This window comes from Rhinolophus sinicus, linkage group LG06, assembly GCF_036562045.2.
Source record: "Rhinolophus sinicus isolate RSC01 linkage group LG06, ASM3656204v1, whole genome shotgun sequence".
Taxonomy (NCBI): domain Eukaryota; kingdom Metazoa; phylum Chordata; class Mammalia; order Chiroptera; family Rhinolophidae; genus Rhinolophus; species Rhinolophus sinicus.
In genome coordinates this window covers 108,164,059-108,189,752 of record NC_133756.1, presented here as the reverse complement: position 1 = coordinate 108,189,752, position 25,694 = coordinate 108,164,059, and the positions used below count along the sequence as shown (strand labels likewise).

The 25,694-nt window shown below is 37.7% G+C and overlaps 1 long non-coding RNA gene and 2 pseudogenes across 1 annotated transcript in view; 2 read left to right on the top strand and 1 right to left on the bottom strand.

Moving 5' to 3' along the window:
- The window catches only part of LOC141572433 (uncharacterized), a 151,853-nt gene extending 131,327 nt beyond the window's left edge, over nt 1-20,526 (top strand). Inside the window, exon 3 of the long non-coding RNA XR_012497794.1 lies at nt 20,388-20,526. This is a non-coding gene — a long non-coding RNA (uncharacterized LOC141572433). The remainder of the gene's footprint in view (nt 1-20,387) is intronic.
- On the bottom strand, nt 2,682-4,512 carry LOC109451375 (ferritin heavy chain; annotated as a pseudogene).
- Nucleotides 4,922-5,322, top strand: LOC109451391 (large ribosomal subunit protein eL27; annotated as a pseudogene).
- Nucleotides 20,527-25,694: the final 5,168 nt, after the last annotated feature.

The window sequence follows — 25,694 nt, the reverse complement described above, 5'->3', positions numbered from 1 at the left end:
TTAAATTAATCTTACTAAATTTCAAATAAATTCTTGTGAGTTTTGTTCCTGTACTGAAGCAGGCTTAATCTAAGTTTATCAATGTGTCACTTTCTACTTATGAGCCTTCACAAAATGTGAAACTTAAAAAAAGCCTTACAAAGTCTATTCAAACAATCCCTAGTCAGGAAAAAAAAAAAAAAAAGACTAATTAAATGTTAACTTTTTAAATGGAGAGAGACCAGCCTACTGCTAGGGGCACCTCAAATGTTTTGTCTGCTGCAACTCTTGAGAAATTCCAGTAGTATCTTCAAATGGCTGTGACCATCACAGCATTACATCTCATTCCACACAAAAGGAAATCATTGTGAAATAACTGGTCATTTCAAATGCAGTCAAGACAACATGATTAATTATTAACCAAGAATCTTAGCGATTAGATGGTCTCAGAGAACAAACTGATTGAGGCACCCATTTGAAGCTGTAGGAATTGAGTCTAGAAACATCATGGTATCTCAGGATTGGTTCCAAAAGCATCTTTTTGGCAGAGTTGGCCTTGGGTAAAAGTAGGAAAAACACAGATGGCTGGGTTCCATCTCTACAGTTCTTATTCAGTATATCTGGAATAAGGCTTACTAATTTGCTGTTTTGACAAGTTCTTAGCTGATGGCAATACTGACAGTCTGGGAACCTGTTTGAGAACTATTGCCCTAGTCAACATGCTGTCCTAAAAGAAAAAAAAATTGTTTGTCCTTGGACATCCAAAACTAATATTTTAAGATTAGTGAATGTACACAATGATAGTAATTAATCCTTATTGAGCACTTACGTGGCACTGAGTAGGCCCTGTGCAATAGGTCACTTAATTCTCCCAAGAATCCTCCTAGTACATTCATTACCTCCATTTACAGATGGGAAAACTGGAGGTATGAGAGGTTAAGTATGTGATCTGAAGTCACATAGATAATAAAAGATGGAGCTGACTTTTAGGCCTAGGTGGTCTAACTCTAGAGTACACTGCTGACCTTTAATCTGTGTATACATCTCTCAAAGAGAAACTTTTATATAATAACAAAAGAACAAGGTTTAAGGTTAGATAGACTTGCAGTGAAACCTAAACTTCACATCATGTTTACAAACTATAACTGACAGGCAAATTAATATGTTTTAATTCTAGTGTCCTTATCTGTCAAATGGGGACAATATTTATCTTTGTAGGAATGTTAGAAAAAAAAAAGAATTAGAATGCTTAAAGTTCTAGCATGTGTGAAGGTCAACAAATGGTAGTCATCTGCTCCCATCAACTATCACTCTAGACACATCAAGAATTAACTTCCCAGTTCTATCACCCACCCACCATCCAATTGTGTTATGTTAAAAAATTGTGAAACACACGCTGAGATGTTTTCTAAGAGCTAGAGATCTAAGAGCTATAGATCAACAAATCAGTAGTATTTTATAAACACTAATGACCTGGACTCATGTGGAGACCAGGCAACCGTGATGGCTAGAGGCAGCGTTTCCCAGTTCAGATTTGAGATTTTCTCCTGGAGCTGTCCTCACAGCATCCTATTTTGCCTACCTATTTCAAGTGCTAGCTCAACACTTATGTATTCAATCTCTCAGACAAATGCCTTTTTGAATTTGGGCATTGCTGAGAAACAGGCAATGAGGCCTATTTAACCCTAGTTGCCTCAACTCTTGAGGTGTTGGATCCATTTGTGGAGTTTTTACTTGTCTCTGTTGGTTGCAGTAAATTCACCATATGGTACACTGCAGCACTGCAGATGTTGTGCTGCCCAGTATCTGATTCACGTCTGCAGATAGTATGGGGAGATTTCCATAGCAACAAGCCACCAAAAATGAGACAATGAAAAGTCAATGTTATATAACAGGATTTTGTTTTGTTTTATTTTTGATCTTCTGGAGTGAGGGCATCTGGTTTATATTATGGATTTTAATAATACACTGAATTTAATAATTACGTCAATAGTAAACTTCTCCTGTAGGTTATGCCACAAATAAAGAAACACAAAAACTCAAAAGTACCTAAACTTTCTAGCATCAGTTAATCAAATTTCAAATTGGATCTCTTTATCTTGTCCTAATTAGAAGTTGAGAAATGTGCTTCATAAGAAATCAGTAAAGGATAAGAAAATGTGATTTGATGTTGAAGTTACTACTATTTGTTTATTCAATATATACTGAGTCCTTATTATAAGCCAGGCACTGAGACAAACAACAGTCTTTATCTTGGAGGGGCTGTCAGTCTAGCAGGGAAGAAACACAAGCAAGTACATTCAACACATTATTATTGATAATACTATTCTCTGAGCAGCCTCAGGACTGTTCTTAATGATAATACAGGAAGTCAGTTTCCTGGATAAACCCTTCCTGCTGAAACATCCTAAAAATCCTGGATACAATATTAAAAATAAATTTGAGACATTAATAAGCTCTCAGAAAAGTAAGAAATTCTCAGGTTAGGTACTGTTAAAGAATGGCAAAATGGATGAAATTTATCTGACTTTGAAGTACCACGTTACCTTAATTGAAGAAATGGTACAAATGAAAGGATTTAAGTAGATGTTTTGGTACAACTTACAGTAAAGATAAAGGTAACCCCAACATGCATGCACTGCCTCGGCGACCAGAGAAGTCACCCTGCGGCTATGGGAAGCCAGCCTGAGTCTTAGTTCTCATTATCTGTGTCCTAGACTGTGCTTGTCAACAAGATACTCTGTCATTCCAGATTCTGGGGGTCCCCCATCTTGCACAAGTTGGCTACATTGTCATCCAATTCTTTGATGAATTTCACCTGCCCATTCAAGTAATGAGTCTCAACGAAGTCACACAAGTGGGTATTATTTTTGTCAGTGGCAAGTTTGTACAGTTTCAGTAGAGTCTGGTCCATGCTTTTTCCCAAGGGTAGTGCACACTCCATTGTATTCAGCCCACTCTCTGAGTTATCACACACTGGATTATTGATATCTTGAAAGAAGATTCAGCCACCTCATTGGTTTTGCAGCTTCATCAGTTTCTTAGCATGTTACCTCTCCTTATGAGACTGGTGAAGAAACTATTAGGCAAATTTCTTTAAAGCTACATCATCTTAGTCAAATTGTAAGTCATAGATAGGTAGACATAGGATGCCGAGAGCTCCAGGCTGACCTGAAGGCTGATGGTGGCCTCGGAGTCCCGGTGGTAGTTCTGGCACACCTTTGAGGGGATGTGGTTGTCATGGTGAGTGGCTGAAGAGATACTGTGGCAGCAACTGTGCAGCACTAGAGCTGCAGTGCGGGCCTTGGGGTGGTCCAAGGGTGCTGTAAAGAGGTGGCAGAGGGCTGGCTTTGAGCAGTGGCCAGGATAGGGGATGAGTTCCAGGTTCAGTACAGATGATTCACAGTGAAGACTAATACACAAATTCAGTAAATTTTGCAAAATCAATATGCAAAATACCGTAGTATTTCTTTACACTAATAATAAACTATCAGAAGGGGAAATTAAGAAAACAATCCCATTTACAATTGTATCAAAAAGAATGAAATATCTAGGAATCAATTTAACCAAGGAGGTAAAAGACCATTACTTGAAAACTATAAGACATGATGAAAGAAATTGAAGACTCAAATAAATAGAAAGATATTCCATATTCATGGATTGGAAGAATTATTATTGTTAAAATATCCATGTCACCCAAAGCACCCAAAGCAATCTAAAGAGTCAATGCAACCCCTATCAAAATTCTCATGGTATTTTTCACAGAAATACAACAATCAATCATAAAATTTGTATGGAACCAGAAAAACCCCCAAGTAGCCAAAGCAATCTTGAGGAAGAACAAAGTGGGAGGCATCACATTCCCTAATTTCAGGCTATATTGCAAAGCTATAGTAATTAAAACAGTATGGTATTCACATAGAAACAGACACATAGGTAAATGAAACAGAATAGAAAGCCTAGAAATAAACCCATGCATATATGGGCAATTAATTTACTATAAAGAAATCAAGACTATACAATGGGGAAAGGACAGTCTCCTTAATAAATGGTGTTGGAAAAATTGGACAGCCACATGTAAAAGAATGAAATTGGACCACTGTTTTACACCATACACAAAGATTAACTCAAAATGGATTAAAGACTTGAATGTAAGACCTGAAACCATAAAACTCCTAGAAGCATAGTCAGTAAGCTCCTTCACATAAGTCTTGGTGATGACTTCTTTTGAATATGACACCAAAAGCGAAAGGAACAAAAGCAAAAGCAAACAAATGGGACTACATCAAGAAAAAATGTTTTTGCTGAGCAAAGAAAACCAACACAAATGAAAAGACAACCTAGTGAATGAGAGAAAATAATTGCAAATTATATATCTGATAGAGCTAAAATACAAAATATACAAAGAACACATACAACTCAATATAAAAGAAATCTAATTAATAAAGGGGCAGAAGATCTGAATAGACTTTTTTCCTATGACATACTGATGGCCACCAGGTATATGGAAAGATACTCAATATCATTAATCATCAGGAAAATGTAAATCAAAACCATAATGAGATATTACTCCTGTTAAAACAGCTGTTATCAAAAAGACAAGAAATAACAAGTATTGGTGAAAACGTGGAGCAAAGGGAACCCTTGTGCATTGTTGGTAGGAATGTAAATTGGTGCAACCACTATGGAAAACAGTTCGGAGATGCCTCAAAAAAATTAAAAATAGAACTCCCATATGATCCATCAATTCTACTTCTGGGTATTTATTTATCCAAGAAAACAAAATCACTAATTTGAAAAGATATATACACCCTCATGTTCATTGCAGCATTATCTATAATAGCCAAGATATAGAAACAACTTAAGTGTACATGGATGGATGAATGGATAAAGAAATTTTAGTATAGCCTTTCTGTTGTAGGCCTGTGTGGCTGCTGTCAAAATGGGCAAGTTTATGCACCCCAGGAAGGTGGTGCTGGCCTTGGCCGGACACTACTCCAGCTGCAAAACAGTCATTGTGAAGAACATTGATGATGGCACCTCAGCCGCTCCTACAGCCATGCTCTGGTGGCTGGAATTGACTGCTGTCCCTGAAATGTGACAGGTGGCATGGGCAGAAGAAAATTGCTAAGAGATCACAGATCAAATCTTTTGTGAAAATTTATAACTACAATCACCTCATGCCCACAAGGTACTTTACGGATATCCTCTTGGACAAAACTGTCCTCAACAAAGATGTCTTCAGAGACCCTGCTCTGAAATGCAAGGGAGGCCAAGGTCAAGTTTGAAGGGGGGTATAAGACTGGCAAGAACAAATGGTTCTTCCAGAAGCTGCGGTTTTAGATCTTTTTTTGCTTCAGTTATTAAAAGTCAAAAAAAATATCCCTGTGTCTGCCTGTTGCATGTATTATTAATCTGGGAAAGGAAAACAATCATAAGATGAGTGACAGTGGTGGATGAGGCACTGTGGGAAAAATACAAAAATGTAAAATAAAATCTAAACTGCCTTTGGAAGAAAATAAATTGTAGTACAGATATACAATGGAATATTTAGCCATAAAAATAATGAAATCTTGCCATTTGTGACAGCATGGATGGACTTCGAAAGCATTATGCTAAATGAAATAATTCAGACAAAGGAAGACAAATATTGTATGATCTCTGTTAGATATAGAATCTAACAAAAATTCCAAGCTCATAAATATAGAGAACAGATTGGTGATTGCAAGAAATGGGGGTAGAGGTGGAAGAAGTGTGTAAACTGTTTTTTCTTTTAAATAAATTTAATACAAATTTAAAACAAACAAACAAGTAAATATAGTTGAAGCATTGATAAGCTCTCACGAAAGTAAGAAATTCTCAAGTCAGGCACAGATAAAGAATGACAATTCAAAAAAACTAAGTAGAGCTCTGCAGCTGGTCTTCACTCTAAAGACAATTGCCAAACCACATGAACTTGAATTTAAGTTTTTATGGACTCGTGGAAGGAAAGACAGAAAATACAGCCCAGGATTTGCTAAAAGCAGGGAGTCAAATAGATTTCTCTGCTAAAGCAAGGACTTGGAGAGTGTAAAAACCCTTTTAGTGTAACAATGATTTAGAATCCAAGACAAAACCAATAAAATCTTTTTCAGTGGATTCAACGATTAATTGTCTTGAAACTTGATAATGAGTCCTAAATAAAAAATGACCAGTGAGAACATAAATATTACAGCCCTTCTGCAGCCCTTCCACAGCCGTTCCAAGCTTTCAATCTATAATCTCACCGTGATTCAAAATAAAGTTCATCACATACTTAAATTAGAGTGGCCCTGTATTTGCAGCATTTGGTAAAGTCAAAGGCAAATTGCCTCTGTAGTATTCACCTTTATGCCAGACTGCAGGTAATTCCCACGAATAAAACTCCAAGGAAAACAAGATCATAAAAAAACAAAACAAAACAAAATAAAAAAACAACAAACTAAATTCACAAGGAAATAAGGTACCATGAATAAAAACCAGTATTAAACGAGAGCGGACACAGTATTACAAAATCATCAAATCAAATAATCAGATACAGATTACAATAACTATTTAATATGCTTAAAGAAATAAAACACAAGCTTGAAAATATGTATAGAATAAAAGAAACTATTATAATCAATGACCAGACTGAAAATATTGCAAATAGAACAGCCGAGTTTAATAGCGTATTAGAGAAAGAAGAAAAGGGAATTCGTAAAGTATAAGATGGATTTGAAGAAATCATCTTGAACCATACAGAGAGATGATATGGAACACATAAAAGAGAAGCAAAGAGGCCCAGATATTGAAGAAAATCTAGCATACATCTCAGAGTTCCAAGAGAAAAGAGAGGGACAGAAGCAATATTGGAATGAATTTTGGCTGAAAATTTTCCAGTACAAACAAGAAATCAAACCACATTTTTAAGAATCCCACCAAACTACAAGCACGAAAAATAAAAATAACTTAGACACATTATAACGAAACCACAGGACAATAAAGAAAAAGAGCACATTTTAAAAGCAAGCAAGCAGAAATAATAGAACATTTTCAAAACAGTTATGCAAAGGAAACTGATTTCTCAGGAGTAACAATACAAATCAGAATGATATAGTCAACATATTGAGAGACAATTACTGCAGCCTAGAATTCTAAACCCATTAGCAGTATCTCTGAAAAACAAGAGTGGAACAAAGACATTTTCAGACAAATAAAAATTGAAAGTTTATTAGCAGTAGCCCTGCACAAAATCATTCTTAAGGGTATGTTTAAGGCAGAAGGAAATTCCTCCCACATATAACTGCAAGAAACAATTAAAAGCAAAGAAAGTAGTAAATATGTAGCTAAATCTAAACAAACATTGAAAATAATACACAAAATGTTGTGGACTCAAAAAACAAAGGTGAAATACACTATACTGATAGTATTAGGACACACACTAAGGGTTTCTTTTAACTTAATCATCTGTTTAAAGGCCTTATCTCCAAACAGCGTCACATTCTGAGGTACTGGGGATTAGGATTTAAGCATACGAATTTTAGGGAGATGCAATTCAGTACATAACAGAGGCCTAGAAAAGAAACAGTCATAAATAAGCCTGGAGGAAAAAGTGTCAGGGAAAGATTTCTCCAAGAAAAAGAGAGATTATTGGATATATATGCCATTCAGAGGTAATTAACTCTTTCATGGGAGAGTTTGGGAAAATGCAATAATAGGTGCATAAACTTTAAACAAACAAATCATGAAACAGTTATTAATTCCAGGGACTCAAAATGTACAAAATAAACATAATAAATCACATACTTCAGCTATGGATTATATTTACATAGTCATCATAATAATGTAGTATAATGATTTAATGAAATATCCTGTGCTAGGACTAACTATATTGGGAAGATGGAGAAAAATACTGGGAAATTGGGTAACGGTGCAAGAGAGAAGCTTTTATCTTCCGTGGTAGAAAGCCAACAGATGTTTAAAATGGTAACTTTGAGGGTTAACATATGCATGCTACTTAGAAATATGATGGTATATAATGGAAGAAACAATGAAAAGATTTGAAAATGATATCCTTTGGGGAACAGGATTCAGTAGGTAGGGAGTGGCAGGAAAAGGGACTATGCATATATTACTTTGATAAAATAAATTTAACATAGTTAGAACAGTATAATATTGTTTTATTTCAGATTATAACATTAATGCATGTTTGTGGTAGAAATTTTGAAAAATACAGAGGTTCCCCTCCAAAAAAATATTTCACTCTTATCATGGTTATCTCACATACACACACTAAATTTGCTGTTTTATGACTTTATTGCCTAAAAGCATATGATTTTTCCATGATAATCCTTTTAATATACGCTTTAAAAAAATGCAAGGAAACCCAAAGAAAAACATCACTAATTATTCATGGAAATGAAAAAAACACGCCACAAAAAAGTGACATTTGAACTGGATCTTAAAATATAAGAAATAATAAAATAATTGAGCTCTTGTTATGGGTCAGACAGTTAGCTAACTGTTTTGCATGCATCATATCATTTAATTCTCATTAAAAAATCTGAAAGAGAGTGACTACTATCAATCTCCATTTTACTAGTTGGAAATGAAAGCTTAGTGAGGTTTTGGCTCAAGGTCATTTGGCTGATGTATGGCAGTTCTACAATTTTAAATATCATGACTACATGGTAAAGAGTTCTCTATATGTTGGTAGAACATACCCAGATGCCCAGTCGCCCTGACCAAGACCTGTGTCATTAGCCTCTTTACCACATACAAGTGTTGGTTAAGTGAGAAAGCAGGCGGGATATTGAAGATAGAAGGAACCATACATATAGTTATTAGTCCAGAAGCATGAGAACTTAAGGCCTAACCTTGAGACATTTTTTTCCCCCCTGTATGGAAATCATGATATTTATAGAATGAGATTTGGTTAAAGAGGTTAATTGAGGCCACAATAAAACAAACAGACAAACAAGACAAAAACAAAACAAAACACCTTGACGAGCATGAACTTCCATTAATGGGCTCTGCTTCTCAAACAGGGACATCCATACCACGACCATTAGTGGGAAAGAAAGTTTATGAAAACAGGATAAATAAGACTCAGTTTTGACCTCCTAGTAAATAATTTAAAACATTAATGTTGTATGAAAACAAATGTAAATATATCATGGAGTAGAATGCAAAACATATCAATTTTTAAGTTAAAGCTGAAGACTTCACAGATTTTTTTTTCTTTTGGCAGGCTCTTATGAAAAGCTCCCAAATCTCAAGGGTCTGAGTTAGATATTCTCTCTCATCAGGAGTCTTGAGTGGAAAGACTGTAAGGAATACTCTATGGAAAATATGTAATTGAGAATGATACGATTGATCAGATTTTTTTAAATGTTATTTACCCCTAAAGGAAATATCATTAGTATGGCTAATTGTTATGACAACAAAAAATATAGTCATACTTTTTTTTTCTTACTGACCCTAGACTGAAAATATATTAATCTGCACCAATGGCAGTGTTGATTTAGGAAGAATGTCAATGAGTGAGAAGCCACAGTCCAAACTAAGAAATAAAAATCCTTACGTCTGTATTAGTACTGTATACTAAACTGTCTCACGAAGTTTCCTGACACTTAGTCTGTCTTCCCACTATCAAAATAATCAGTTCACTTGCAGTCTTGAAGTTATTTGGGGAACTTCAGATAAAACCCACCAGCAGATTGGATATATCTCTTTTCAAACAGAAATTCTGGCAACATGTAGAAACTGCTGTAAATTGCACCAGACAAAATGGAGAAATAGGTTGCCCGCTATAGTTAGTTTGCTGTAGTTAACTTTCCAGAGTGAAAAAAGACAAGATTAAAACCTAATGGCTTCTAAATGCAATGTGGTATCCTCGATTGGATATTGGGATAGAAAAAGGATATTATTAGAAAAACTGGTGAAAATCAAATGCAGCTGGAGTTTAGATAATAGTAACTTACCAATGTTGGTTTCTTAGTTTTGACAAAGGAACCATGATAATATACAATTAACTTAGGGGGAAGTGGGTGAAGGATAAGTGGGAACTCCCTGTGCTATCTTTACAACATTTCTATAAGTCAAAATTATTCCAAAATAAAACATTAAAAATTTCAAAACCACTGACTTCAATGTTAAGAAAACAGAAATATTTATTGTTTTTGATGCCAAGTCCCCAAAGAATTCAAAAAACTGTTGCAAGACATACTTAGGATTTCAAACATTTTCCCTTGTTGCTTAAACTCGATATTCAGAATGCCTTATTTATTCATCATTAATAAGTTTGCTACATTTATTAGATACTTGATATAGTTCTAGCTGGATATTTTAAGTGAGATATCCATTTTAAAATCCTCACTTAAGCTATGCTTGGCAATTAAAAATGTTGAAGATTCATGACTATCACTTGTCTGTGATACAGACAGTGGGTGTGCATCCCTCCTTGCTGGCATAAAACGTGATTATGACAGGAAAGTAAAAGTGGGGAGAGGTGTTCTCCACCTTGTGACTCTGCTGAGAATCAATAGCTCTAGTTGTAGATCACGCAAGGTCTGAACCACAGAATGTTCTTAGAGAATTCAGCTTGGCTAGTTTCAAGACTAGACGCTCCTGGGACATACAAAAGCAAGTCTCTTCCAGGACTGGGTGATGCTAAGGGGGTCACCCTGAGTAATCCCTCTGAAGAGCACTACACTTAGTCATTGCCCTAGCTTGTGCCCCTTGTCTTAGCTCTCTGGCTGTTTCAAATAACCCTTCTTCCAAGATGTCCGCAGATTTCTAGATTTGGACACAACTTCCCTTTGGAGAATCGACTGCTTAATTAGCACTTCTTTATCATGTCTTTCTATGCTCCTTGTACTCAGGTCTTCTAAGTTCCTGGAATTTTCTATGGTGATTCAACTCTCTGCCTGCCTGTTCTAATGCATTTGACGGGGAATTGCAGTTTCACCAAACATATGTACTGTACGCCCTCCACACAATTACATGTGGGAAAAGCGAGGGCATTCATGGTGTTCCCTCAAATACCAAAAGTCATTAATGGGTAAGAGGGGTCCAGACCCTGTAAAGACCAAGAAAGACAATTAACCAAAGCAGGTGGAAAATCAACATATTTGCCAGAAAGAAGCCAATGATCCTTTCTAATTAGAAGCCTTTGAAAAGAGCATATTATCTTATGAAGCCTCAGATTACTCATCAGTAAAACAATATAAATATTACTTATGTCACCAGGCTATTTTGAAGATGAAAAAAACTAGCATTTAATGGTACTGCTATCACAGGGATATAACAAGTACTCAGCAAATTGTAGTTGTTTTTCTTGTTTTTATTTTTATAATTATGTCAGACTATGTTAAAATATCAACTGATTTACTTTTCAGTTAAACTTGTTGCCCTGTAACTTATTCATTACTTGCTCATGTGGACCATTTCATCCATTGAATCAGGGAAGTTCTAATAAAATTGGAGAAAAGTATTTTGAGTTCTGAAGTCTGAGTCCTGTATAAATGTGGAATGCAGGAAACACAAGAAGTCTCAGAGCTCTGCATCCCACTGTGGAAACTAGATGGCATCCCGATGTAAGAAGGGAGAGGAAACATTGGAAAAGCTAGAGTAAAAGTGGGGCCCTCAATAAGGGGGAATTTTATGCTACCTCTGGACACAGTCCAAGTGAGAGAGAACTCTAGAAATTCCAGACAGGTGCAGACCAATTTTCCAATGAGTGGTCCACAAACAGCAATTTAAGGTCAGAACTGGAAAAAAAAAAAAAAAGAAAGAAAGAAAGGGACAGTTAAGACAGGTTGTAGAGAGTGGGTAGGGTAGTGGAGGAAGCATCTCAGGCAGAGAATTCTGGATGGGCCAAAACAGGGGTGAGAAAACACTGGTATATCTAAGGGACTACAAAAAAGTCACTGTGATTATAGCCTGGTGAGAAAGGGGTAGGTAGGGTGAGGCGAAAAGAAGCTAGAGACGACAAAGGACATCGGAACCCAGAGGTGACTGTGGTCAGAATGAGGAACTTAGATGTAAGAATAGTGAAAACTCTAGGGTGACATGACGTGAGTAATAAATTTTAGAGGATCGTTCTGCTGTGTTGGAAGGGATTGGACGAGGGCAAGAACTAAAGCAGGGAAACGAATTAGAAGTCCATGGTAACCATCCAAATAATACTGATTCGGAGCAATGGAGATAAAGATAAATCAACATATTTGAGATACACTGGGGTGCCAAAAAAAAATGTATACAAGTACACATTCTGGTCAACGTTGCTCAAGCAGTAGTTCGCCGTCATCTTTCAGCACCTCTTGTAATTGCAGAAGTCAAATGTGACTTGTATTTATCTTTTGTTATCGGTATATATTGACTATTACAATTTTAATAGTTTTTTTCCTTTCTTAAAATGTATATACATTTTTTTGGCATCCCCTGTATGTTGGAGGCCAAATAATCCACCTTACCCACTACAGACATCCATACCCTAATCTCTAGAATTTGTGAATATGTTTGTTAACAGTAAAAGGGATTTCGCAGATATGATTAAGGTTATGTACCTTAAAATGGAGTGATTATCTTGGATTATCCAGGGACATCCAATCTAATTACATGAGCCCTTAAAGGGGAAACTCTTAAAACTCTCCAGCTGGAAGCAAAAGAGGGCTTTAGAGGGATGTGGTATAAGGAGAAGTCAGATATTCAAAGGCTATTGCTGGCTCTTAAGCATAGGCTGTGCCTAAACTGAGGGGCCTAACACAGCTCACAGAGTTCCCGGGTGCTCCAATGAATAGAAAGTTTCCTGTGTGCCCAATAGTGTCTTGGAAATAGTAAGGGGTCAGACATAGCCCCAGCAAGTTCTTTTGTTCCCAGATGGCTCAGGAGTGTCAGAAGGGTCCTGTGATCTACAGAGAGGAATAAAAGTTTGGTTGAAAGAATGGTGCATCCCAAACACCATGCTGCCTACACCCCATTGCCTTGTCCCTGTGTGACTACACGGAGACAGCCCTGGGGACAGAGTTTGGGGAGATTTCAAATTGCCCTGGGGGAACTGAAACTTGAAATACAAATTCAGTAATTCACTTTAGAAGTAGAACAAAATAAAGGGACATGTCTCGCCGATGTGAATTTCTGGACCGCCATGCATAGTCATATAGTTAAACCACTGTCATTATCACCACTACCACCATCAGAGTCATCATTTTCATCATCACAGAAGATGAAGAGGCAAATCAGCAGTCCAGAGAGTAAAACAGGGCAAGAAGAGGTGAAGATTGTGGTAGAAAATGAAAGCTACAGAAGTCCATTTTATTTTACATCTGGTGTATATCGCCAGTGGATAAGGGGGTCGGGGAACATTAGTAGGTTGTTTTAGCTCCGAGGATAAGTGCTGGACAAGACACTGCAGAGGCTCACCCTGCACATACAGCCATGGCTTCTATGCTCTGCTTCCTAATCCACCTTTTCATTTTATGTTCTCCAATAACTGCTTATTCATTGACTTTTTCTGTAATTTTTTTTTTCAATTTGTTCATCAGCTTTTCTGATTACCAAACAATGTGCTTTAAATTTGGCAACATGACTGACTGATGAATGATTATAAATGCACATATTTATTTGCTTAACAACTATTTTTAAAAGCTGATTCTTCTACAACTTCCTGTTTGAACAATGCAATCATTTAAATGGATTGACGAAAGGGCATACTCTATAATGGTTTTTAGTTAATGATTCATTTGAGACTTAATACCTTCATGAAAATTAATCTCTGATTCACCTAGAAAGTACTGATAAATCTCTGCTCTTTTGCCTCTATGCCTACAAAATTATGTCCTCATATTAACTTGCAATAAAATATTGTACACTAATAAATTTTGGGGACACTCCTATAAGGAGTTAGTATTAGACTCATTCAGGGAAGACCAGACAAGAACCTTTTTATAGTAGGTACCTCTAAGCAATGGGGATACTGAGGGGTGAGGATAGAGGTGATATTACCTCCCTTCTCTATTGCTGGAATTTCATTTCCATTAACAGGACACATTAATTTAACTTTTTCAAAAAAAAAAGTTACCTAATGATTATGACTTCCTTGTTCCTTGTTTAATTTAGTTTAATTTATATACAATGGAATAATTTGTGGCTATCTTCACCTCCCAAGTTATTTCCTGGTTTCTGTCAAATGAATGTTCAGTTCAGACCATACCCTTTTGAACCCCTTTTCTGGTTTTCGTCTGCTAGATTAGCCATCTAATGTAGCTTATTTTTCAATAATTATTCATCCAAGGACATTTATCGAATGTCAGCATTGTACTAGATATTGTGGAAGGTACAGAAGAGGCAAAGTTAGTAATAAAAAATAGCAATGAACAATGTTTATTGAGCACTAACTTACATGGTTAGAGAGTATTTTAAGAACTTTACATGAATTACCTCCTTTTATTTCCCACAACATTCATTGACGTATACTATCATTCTCTCTGTTCTATAGATGAGGAAATTAAGTTTTAGAGAAACTAAGGAAAATGCCCAGGGTCAAACAGGTGTAAATAATAACAAGGATTTGAATGCATCCTGTATGACTCCAGTACCTAACTACTCAAACTCTTAGGTGGCTGTGAGGGGTTTACTGTAGAGTGGGAAGACTTACACGCACACACACTCACACACAACCACATACAACCAACTGAAAGCCATCCAAACAGTATTGGGCAAAGGTCATAGTTTATGCCAGTACCATGTCTGTCACATCAAAAACATGCAATTTAGAATGGTGGAATCAACTAAAAAAATAAATGCAAAGGAGTGTGGATCAGAGTTCAGTGCTATAGGAATTTATAGCTCAACAACAGATAATATAGTTAAGACACTGTAAGGAAGAGGTGGGCTTTTAAGCTGAGGCCTGAGCAATATTTAGAAAGGGAAGCCAAAAAAGGCATAAACAAAGATTTAGGATAACAGTGAGTCCTGGATGTTTCACCAACTAAAGGAGATGGTTTGGCTTGCACAAAGAGGGATGGTGAGAGAGAAACCCGAGAGGACAGGGGAAGTAGCTGTGAGACTGGCACCTTGGAAGCTTGGCTCAGCCATCTAGATTTAATGTGATATGAAAATGGGAGTGATGGTAATAATAGTAACAATACATAGGCTTTCCAGATGGCTCTGTTCTTTCAAAGACATTATCTCACTTAATGTGTTTGTGGAATATTAATCTGGCAGGAGATAGATTGGAAGAGAGAATACTTAGAGTCAGCGAGGCCCATTAAGACATCACAATTAGCCAGAGTGCAACGAGGAAAATCTGAGCTGGGGTCAGGATCATTAAGGGGAATGGAGGATACAATAGCTACCAAATGCCTACTGTGTGTCAGAGACTTTATAGATGCTCTCTTAACGTTCAAAATAATTACATTATATGTGGCATTCTGGCATGTGGTCAAGGCCTAGTTTAAACCCTTACTGTGTGACATTAAAACAAGTTATATAAACCTTCATTGCTTCATCTTTGCAACAAAATACTTGGTGAGCAGCTACCATATGCCAGGCATTGGGGTAGGTATCAGAGGGTGGGGACTAAACAGCCAAAGTCCATCTACTTCCAAAAGTCACAGTCTATGACGGACACTGACATTAATGTGTAAATGCATTCATTTCCTATTGCTGCTAGAACAAATCACCGCACATTTAATGGCTTAAAAAAATAAATACATAAATAAATCTAAAACAACCCACACAATGGGTTTTTTGTTTTGCTCACCACTCTGTAGTCTCTCAGCTGGTGTCTCTACTTCTGGCTTCACAAGGCCAACATCAAGGTGTCAGCTAGCTGGGCTCTCCTGGAAGGATTTGGAAAGAATCTGCTTTCAAGCTCTTTCAGATTGTTGGCAGAATTAGTTGCTTGTGGAAGTAGGGGTGAGGCCTGTTTCTTTGCTGGCTATCAACTATGGGCCTCCCTTAACTTCTCCTACAGTCTCTCTCAGTCCTAGCACACAGCCCCTACAGGGCAGAGCCACATCCTTCTCATGCTTAGAACCAGACCTCCTTACACCTCCTCTCTCGGAAGTCCTATCTGTTTCCAGCCGGAGAGAGTGCATTCCTTTTATGGGCTCATGTGATTGAATTGGCCCCACCTGGATAGTTCAGGCACTCTCCTTATTTTAAGATTAGTAACCTTACTCACACCTGCAAAGTCCCTTTTGCCGTGTAATATAACAAATTCACAAGTTCAAGAGATTAGGTCATGGACAGCTTGGGGGTGAGCTTTATTCAGCTTACCACAACCTCCAGAGTATATCTTAAGTGTATTTAATTTTCTTTATTTCCACTGCCGCACACCAGTCTTTCATGTAGACTGTTCCCATGAACTTCTAACCAGTTATTCTCCTTTTATCTTTCCAGTCTCTTCCCACATAGCAGTCAGAGTGACCCTCTAAAATGTGGTACTCAAGTCATGTCACTCTATAGCTTCCATTGTTTAACTCTAAGCTTAAAGAGATTTGTCTTAACTACTCATTAGAAAAATTTGTCCCCCACCTGTTTCTTAAAGCATAGCTTTTCCTTCATAATAAATATAATCTGTAATTATAGTAGATAAGATTAAGCATAGCACTTACTATGTACTAGGCATTGTTCTAAAAACTTTAAATATAGTAAAACATTTAATTTTCTCAAGTATCCTATGATGTAAGTACTATTTTCCCCCCCATTATTATTATTATTTATTTTTTATTAACGGTTATTGGGGTGACAAAGGTTAGTAAAATTACATAGGTTTCAAGTGTAAAAATCATCAGATTTGTATGGAATCACAATATTATTATTATTTTTTAAATTATTATATACCACTTTAAATTCATTTATTTATTTTTTTTTATTTGTGTATTTTTATTAGTTTCAGGTGCACAAGACAAAGTAATACTTAGACGTTTATCATTTATATCCCTCACACTGTGTGAACCCCCCTCCCCCCATCCACTATCCCTCTGACATCACACAGAGCCATTACATTTCCACTGTCTCTGTTCCTAATGCTGTATTCCACTTCTTGTAAGTATATACATATATATATATATATATATATATATATATATATATATATATATATATATATGACATTCATTATTGTTCAGCTTCAGCTTCAGGTGAACAGTGCAGTGATCAGGCAACTACATCATCCCTGAGGTGGTCTCCCAAATGGGACACGTGTCCATCGGATACCCTACAAAATCTTTACATTATTGATTACATTCCCCAAATTAATTTTCAAAACCCCGTGGCCATCTTGTGGTTACTGACTGTTTTCTAATCCCCTCACCTTCCCCCTTGTTGGGTGCATAGATGTTTACTAGGGTTATGTCCTCTTGTCGGATCGATGCCTTTATTATTATATAGTGCCCATCTTAGTCTTTTAACATGTTCTTCATTTTAAAGTCTATTTTGTCAGATATAAGTATTGCAACTCCAGCTTTTTTCTCATTTCCATTTACATGAAATATCTTACTCCAACCCTTCACTTTCAGCCTGTGTGTCTTTTGATCTGAGGTGAGTCTCTTGTATACAGCATATACAAGGGTCTTGCTTTCTTATCCACTCAGCCACCCTATGTCTCTTGATTGGAGCATTTAATCCATTTACATTTAAAGTGATTATTGATAGGTACATAGTTATTGCCATTTTAAAATTTGTAGTTAGATTGTTTTCATCTTTCTTCTATTTACAGAAGTCCTTTTAGTATTTCTTGCAATGCTGGCTTGGTGGTAATAAATTCCTTTAGCTTATTCTTTTCTGGGAAGCTCTTTATCTCTCCATCAACTTTAAATGATAGCCTTGCTGGATAAACCAATCTAGGTTGTAGGCCTTTGTTTTCCATCACTTTGAGTATCTCCTGCCACTCCCTCCTGGCCTTCAATGTTTCTGTAGAAAAGTCATTTGATAGTCTTATGGGAGTTCCCTCGTATGTAACCCTCTGTCTTTCTCTTGCTGCTTTTAGGATTCTCTCTTTGTCTTTAACCTTTGCCATTTTAACTATAATGTGTCTTGGTGTGGACCTGTTTGGGTTTATCCTGGTTGGAACTCTCTGCACTTCCTGGGCTTGTATGTTGGTTTCCTTCATCAGGTTAGGGAAGTTTTGGACATTATTACTTCAAATATGTTCTCAATCCCTTGCTTCCTCTCTTCACCTTCTGGTATTCCTATGATGTGCATGTTGTTGTGCTTGATGTTATCCCAGAGGTCTCTTAAACCATCTTCATTGTTTCTTATTCTTTTTTCTTTCTGTTGTTCTGTTTGGGTGATCTCTGCTAACTTGTCTTCTAAGTCGCTGATTCGATCCTCTGCTTCATCTAACCTGTTGTTAATTCCTTCAAGTGAGTTCTTTATTTCAGTAATTGTGTTCTTTAGTTCTAACTGGTTGGTCATCATGATTTCTATATCCTTCTTTATGTCATCTCTAAGCTCCTTAAACATTCTTATCATCAGTGTTCTGAACTCTGTCTCTGATAGGTTGGTTACCTCTGTTTCATTTGGCTCCATTTCTGGAGGTTTCTTATGTTCTTTTATTTGGGACATGTTTCTTTGTTTCCCCATTCTGGCTGACTCTCTGTGTTTGCTTCGATGTATTAGGTAGATCCCCTAAATTTTTGGTTTTTGCTGGGTTATCTTATGTAGTATGTGTCCTTTATATTTGACTTGCACTACTTCGTTCTTCTCCTCTGCCTGTGCTCCAAAGGTGACTCTTGTGTTGTGTATATTGTCCTGTTAAAGAAGATCTTGAATTGCTTTTTGCTTGTGAGCAGGTGGGGTTAACTCCTAGGCTGACTAGTTGTGAGACTTGGCTCTGTTCAATGCAGGGTGTTCTGCTGCGTGAGGGTTGACCACTTAAATGTGGTTTGGCCCCTATGGGCTCTTGTGCCAGTAGAGAATTCCCTCTACGTGTGTCACTTGTAGGTCAAACCCGGTAGTACTCTGGTTTGGTCTGGAGTTGGCCTCTGGGTGTGTTGAATCTTGTGCCTCTTAAGCTGGGCCCTAGTAGGGCAATTTCAGAACAAAGAAATCACCAAGCACAACAACAACAACAAAGAAAAAATGAAATACATTCACATGTAAAAACAACCAACAACCCATACTCAATACAGGCAAAGATATCAAAGATATATAGACAAACAAAACAAAACAAAACTGAAAAAGCAGCGCCAGTCTGGGCACAAGCCCACCAAGTAATCTCCAGGTTGTCCTCTGCTGTACCAAAGAGTCCTCTGTGTATTGTGCAGGCAGAGCCAGTCACCTGGTGACCAGAGTGAAGTTGGGACTGCAGATTTAGATGCATGGGGCTGAAGGGTCTGGATGGTGGTTTCTACAAAGTCCGTGCAGTTTCTGCCCTTGCCTGCACATATGCGCACTGAGAGTAGCACCACCAGCCCTGTGTCCAGTTCTCCTGTGTCTTAGGGCGTTTCTTCTGTGTGCATATGAGTGTGTGTGTGTGCGTGTGTGTGTGTGGCAGGTGGGAGATTTCTGAGCTGCTGAAAGCCCAGAGCTGTGTCTGCCACTTACTGCTGATCCCTGGGAGTGCCTCCCCAGTTGTAATTGCCATGCCCTAGGCAGTTCAGAAAGGCGGGGGCTGGGGATGGAGGGGTCTTCTCTCTCCCAGCCCAGCTGTGTCACACTCTTCCCGCAGGCCAGAAAAGGTGGTGGCTGGGGTTGAGGAGTCTCTTCTCTCTTCCAGCCCAGCAAAAATCACACTCTTCCCAGCCTCTTCCCTGGGTCAGAGTTGCACGCTCATCTTCCCAGCGTCTGAGCACTAAGGCTCTTCTGTAATCTGACACTACTCCTCAGTTCAGGGGCCACTTTAAGTCTCTGGAAGGGTGGGGGTAGGATTGGAAGAGCGGGAGGAGGGGCCCAGGTATGAAGTTTGTGTCCTTTGTCCGATCTAGGGCCCAACTGGAGGTATCAGCTGAGGTTATTGCCTCAAATGCTGGATATGCTGCCCCCTTGGCAGGAGAGAGCAGCTGTGGGATGCAGGGAAAGAGCCCACCTCCTGGTTTTTGTGTTCTCTGTTCTGTCCTGGGATTCCCTGCATCTCTGCAGCTGCGGATGCCCACCGCCGTGTTTCCACTCCGCTCCCTTCCCTCTCCCTCTGCTCACCTGATTTGCCCACCTTCAAGTAATCCTTGCATGAGTCTCTTAGCTGTTCTGAGTGATGAGCAGAGAGTCCTTTGATGGGTTATAGATGTCCCGTTTGTGATAAGATCCGGAGGAGAATTCAAAAGTGTGCCCTGCTGCCGCCATTCCTATGATGTCACTCAATAATATTATTTTTAATTGAAGAGTTTATTTTGTATTCTGAGACAGATAGTCAACTGTAACTTTTTGATGTAAGTACTATTATTACTTTCTTTTCACAGGTGAAGGAAACAAACACAGAAAGGTGAAGTAACTTGTCCAAGGTGCGAGCCAACAAGTGGAAGAATCCAAGGAGTCCAGTTCCATAGTCTACACTCTTAACCAATATGTAACATTGCTGTTATTTGTGTGTAATGAGGTTTTGGTGTGATTGCTTACTGAAGTAGGCACAATAATGTCCCGCAAAGAAGTCTATACCCTGATCCCCAAATTTGTGAATATGTCACATTACCTAGCAAAAATGAATTTTGCAGATGCAATTACAGTTATTCCTCAGCTGGTTATATTAAGAATATTCTGGATTACCCAGGTGGGCTCAATCTAATTATATAAGCCTTTCAAAGCAGAGAAGAGTCTCCAGCTGGATGCAGAGTGACACAGTGAAAGGGTAAGTCAGAATGAGTCCAAGCATGAGAGAAACTGGAGCCACTCTTGATGGCGGGACCCCATGGAAGACATGAAAAGGGATGCTGTCAATCTTTGGGATCAAATAATAGTCCCTAAGCTGACAACCAGCAAGGAAATTGGAACCTCAGTTCTATAACCACAAGGAGCAGAAGTCAGTCAATGATCTTAATGAGCCTGGAAAAGGCTTCATCCCCCGAGTTTCCAGAAGGAAACACATCTGTGCCAACATCGTGATTTTAGCCTTGTGAAACACTAGGCTGAGAACCAGCTGAGTTGTGCGTACCCAGACTTCTGACCTTCAGAAGGTGAGAAGGTAAAAACAAAGATGTTTTAAACTGCTACAATTGTAATAATTTGTTACAATAGCATTCCAGAAAATAACCATATTCGGAGATAGGGTCGTCACAGTAATAATTAAGTTAAAATGAGATCATTAGGGTCAGCCCTAATCCAACATAACTGGCATCGTTTTAAGAAAGGAAAGCTGATAACAGGTATGGACAGAGAGACGACAATGTGAAGACATAGGGAGGAGATGTCTAACAAGCCAAGTGGAGAGGCCTGGAACAGGTCCTTCCCCCATGACCCTCAGAAGGAACCAACTTTGCCAACACCTGGATCGCCGAATTCTAGCCTCTTGAACTGTGAGAAAATCATTACTGTTGTTTAAACCATTCAGTCTGTGGTACTTTGTTATAGCAGCCCTAGCAAACTAGTACAGATAGAAAAGGGGTCCAGCTAGTAATCAACTGCTTGGTCTGTCTGATGCTTCAGTCTTCCCCGATGTCATCAGGGCATCTGTTTTTCACATTAGAATCAGGCCCAAAATACCAAATGCAGCTTTTAATCCTCACTTTTCCTTCAACAAGTCTCAAAATTTCCACATAATATACAGCCATGATAATGTGGGGAACATGTCTATAATAATGCAATTTCCTCTATAAAACGAATGATGAATGAGCAGAATCTACACGTTGACGTTTTATGAAAGACTTGAACCCTTCCTACAAATTCATCTCTGAAAGCCCCACTTAAAACCAGCTTTGGGTGTTGCACACATAATTTACAATTAGATAACCAAATTCAATTTATTTCTCTTTAATCTGTCCTTTCTCTGGCATTCCCTTGTCCAACAAATGAAAATTCTATCCACCTGGTTTCTTAGACCAGAAACCTGTGAAACATTTTTGACTACTGTCTCATTCACCTTCATTTGATTAATCACCATCTGCTGTTGACTCAACTACCTAAAATAGTTGTGTACTCCATCCACTTTTCTCATTTTTTCTGCTGCTACCTTAGTCCCCAAAATTTGCACCATAAAATCCTAAATGTTCTCCTTTACTCCAGGCTCCATTTCTCCAATCTTTTCTCTGGATTCTGGCCAGAGCCTAGATTACTCAATTCTTGAGTTTCTGGTCTTTGCCTCGCTTTGTGGGTTTACCTCTTCTTTTCCTGCCAATCCCACTCATAGCTCCTGCTACATCAACATTTAGTGTCTCTCTTTGTGCTCTCTTTCTCTCCCAGCCTTTATATTTGAATTCCTTCTGCCTGGAAGTCTTCACCCCTCTTCCTTCCCAGAATTTTCCTTTTAACTACTTAAAGTTTCTGTTTAGATATCAGATCTCAGTGCCTCATTTATTAGGCATAATAAAAATTGTGTCATAATAAAAATTAATCTCTGTACCTCTGCTCTTTCATCACTAAAAAGGGGGATAAAATGGAAATCTCTTCACCAAGATATTTTATACAATAACAGAGTTGTTTTATCAAATGCTTATAATAGCTGAGTGACCATTGCCAGCACTCAATAAATGGTAGCCATTACTATTCTTATTGTCATTCTCTTTTAGCAAGATTTCCTTGATTACCCTACTCCTGAACTGATCTGAGTAGTGAACACACAATGTCATACATAGATGTTGTATTATAGAAATGTATACTTGAAATCTATATAATTTTACTAACAAATGTCACCCCAATACATTTAATAAAATTTATTTAAAAATGAATTTGGAATGCCTCTTATATATGAGTACTTCCATTGTACCCTATTTCCCCCCATATTAACACATTATTGCATGCTTGTGGGTAAGTCCATGAGGGCACATTTGTATCCTTAATGCTCAGCAGAATCTGGGTACCTGATAAATTTTTCTTAAATGAATGAGATTCTTCTATTATCAATTCTTCCTGCAGAGGCATCAAGTTTGGTTTAGAATTTGCTTTGGGAGCCATCACCTAAAGCTCTGGAATGCCCTTCTGAGCTTCTACACCCGTATCAGTCATCAGTACTAAGCAAAGATTAGAGGGGTGCAGCAGTGGTATGGTAGAAGTGCCATGGAAGATGGTATAACTGAAGAGGAGCCAATTTAAACTCATGTTTACTAAGTGTCAAATTGGACCTAGTCAATGGTTATGACTCAATCTTCACAACTATATGAGTCAGGCATTGTTTCCCCATTTTATAGATGAGATAACTGAGGACCCAGTAAACTAACATTTTTGCTCCAGATCACACAGCTAGTGTTAGCACTTACTTTGAAAGTAATTTTTGACTAAAGCCTGTACTTTCCATCTTATCAGGTCATATAGTCACTCCTCATGGGGGACGCAGTAATGAAAATATAAAATATTAAGCACATATACAAAGATATTTGAAGATCGTCTTGACATATAAGATTACAAAATAATAGTTTTTTGCTTTCTTTTGAATTGACCTTTCTGCAAATTACCTGCTCTTGAGCAACCAGACTTTGGCACAGAGCACATTCTCAATAAATGCTTGTTGAATATTCCACGTGTAAATGTTGCTTAATACCTTGTGATATGAGTCCAGCACTTCCCCATGAACAAAATAAAGCAAGAAATGCTTGTACTCATTTTATGCAACAGCCAGACTCAGCAATCAGTACCCACTTATAAACGGAAATCATCCTTCACTCATGAATTTTATTCCATGGTATATCTTTCTCCAATTGGTAGTGATACGTCTCTGTAAGAGCTGACTACTTCAGGAGAGGGGAAAATACCTAAGAGGAATTGAGTCATCCCAAGGAAGCTTGGTGTTCTTGCTGCCTTCATCAAGCAGAAGCAGCCTGGCTAGCACAGACCTTTTCTGGGATGAAGAAAATGCCAATGATATGGTGCGTCTGAACCTCATGGTGGGCATTTGTCATTTCATATTTTTGCTTTAGCTTGAATCCTACACTATGGAAACAACATATGACATCCTGAAATAATTCTGCTAGCTCATTCTCTGTTAACTTTAAAAATAGCTAACATTTACTGAGTGCTTACTATGTGCTGACACTGGAAAACTCATTACTGTCATCATTTTGCTAAATTCTCATAACAATGCTGGTAAATTTTAATATTTTCTCCATTTCACAGACAACTTTTCAAAATCCATCAGCCAACAAGAAACATAGCCAAAAGCCCATGTTCCTAATCACTATGCTATGATGATTTAGTAAAGAGTACTGCTATCCACAGAATGCTAGAGAGACGTTAGACTGGAATAATTTTATTCTAGTTAGCAGCCTAGTGAAAGATCCTCTATTTAATGGTTGTCATAAAATTTGCTATCAGAAAGTGAATTCCTGGTGTATTTGTCTCTATCTTTTGTTTTTAAATTTGTTTAGTAGATTTCTATCCTGTCTTTTAATAAAAAAAAACATGTCGTATCTTTCATTGGTATCTCCAACTACATAATCCAGTTCTGTGGGGTTGAAGACACACAATAAATACCATGTTAATTAAACTAAATTACCAAAGATGCTGCAGAAAACTCATGATTCAGGCAGATGGGGATCCCCATGTCTGGGCTTTGACCTGTGGTTATCAAGCATAGGAAAGCATACTTGGCTGCTTTCTAACTATAGACTGCCTGGCTTTCAGTTACTGTGTTTCAGTGAAAAAGAATTACCAAACTAGCCAAGCTATGATTCCTCAATTACATCTTAACAAGCCCATCTTGAGTAGAATGAGTAAAATTACATGATTTAGTTACTTTATACACACAAAGATAAAACTGGTAAAATTTCTAAGTGATATGTCTTATATCAGCAACAGAATTTTTATGTACTTGAGATATATTTGAACAAACCCTCTTAATACAATGTACTGGACAGGCAATAAAAAGGAGGGAGGGGATGCATCTGATTGGACATTAATAAATTTGGGACAAGTTTCTCCAGCATTGTCCATTCATAATACTTTATTGGTAACTGAGTTGATGCTAGAGAGTGGACCAAACTCTGAGTATAACAAGAATGAATTTTCATCTGACCAGGAAAGAGAAATCTTTCCATCATCCCTCTTCCTCAAATGCCTTCTGTCAGGGTGATTGTGGTGATGTATATAATAATGGATTGCAAAGTAAAGAGAATGAAAACAAAACAAAAAACAAAACAAAACAAAACAAAAAACACACCAAGAATATCTTCCATTATATAGTCCAGTGAATCTATATAATGTCATTGGTCAGATCAGGCCCCAGACAATAGAAAAATGACTTGTAGATTTCTTTGCTCAAAGAAGTCTCTATTGGAGACAAGAAAAAACTCTTAGCTGTATGGAAAGAGGGAGAGGGAAAGGAGATGTTAAAAGAGATGAAAGGGCAGAGATGTGATAAATAAAAATAAGGAAGAGTTACGGAGATGTTGACATTACAAATGAAAATGAATGGTAATTGCTGGAGGGATTACTAAATGTATTGGGGTTTGAACTCGAGAAAATAATGAAGTGCCCTCTTCTTTGGTGATACTGAGAAATGTGGGAAGTCAGCAGCAACCCTGGGTTTCAGAGTAAGCAAATAGAAAGCACACAGCAAAGGAGCCTAAGTGTGGACTAATTGGCCACTGGTTTTCTGAAGGTCGGGGAGTGAGACACTGCTGAGG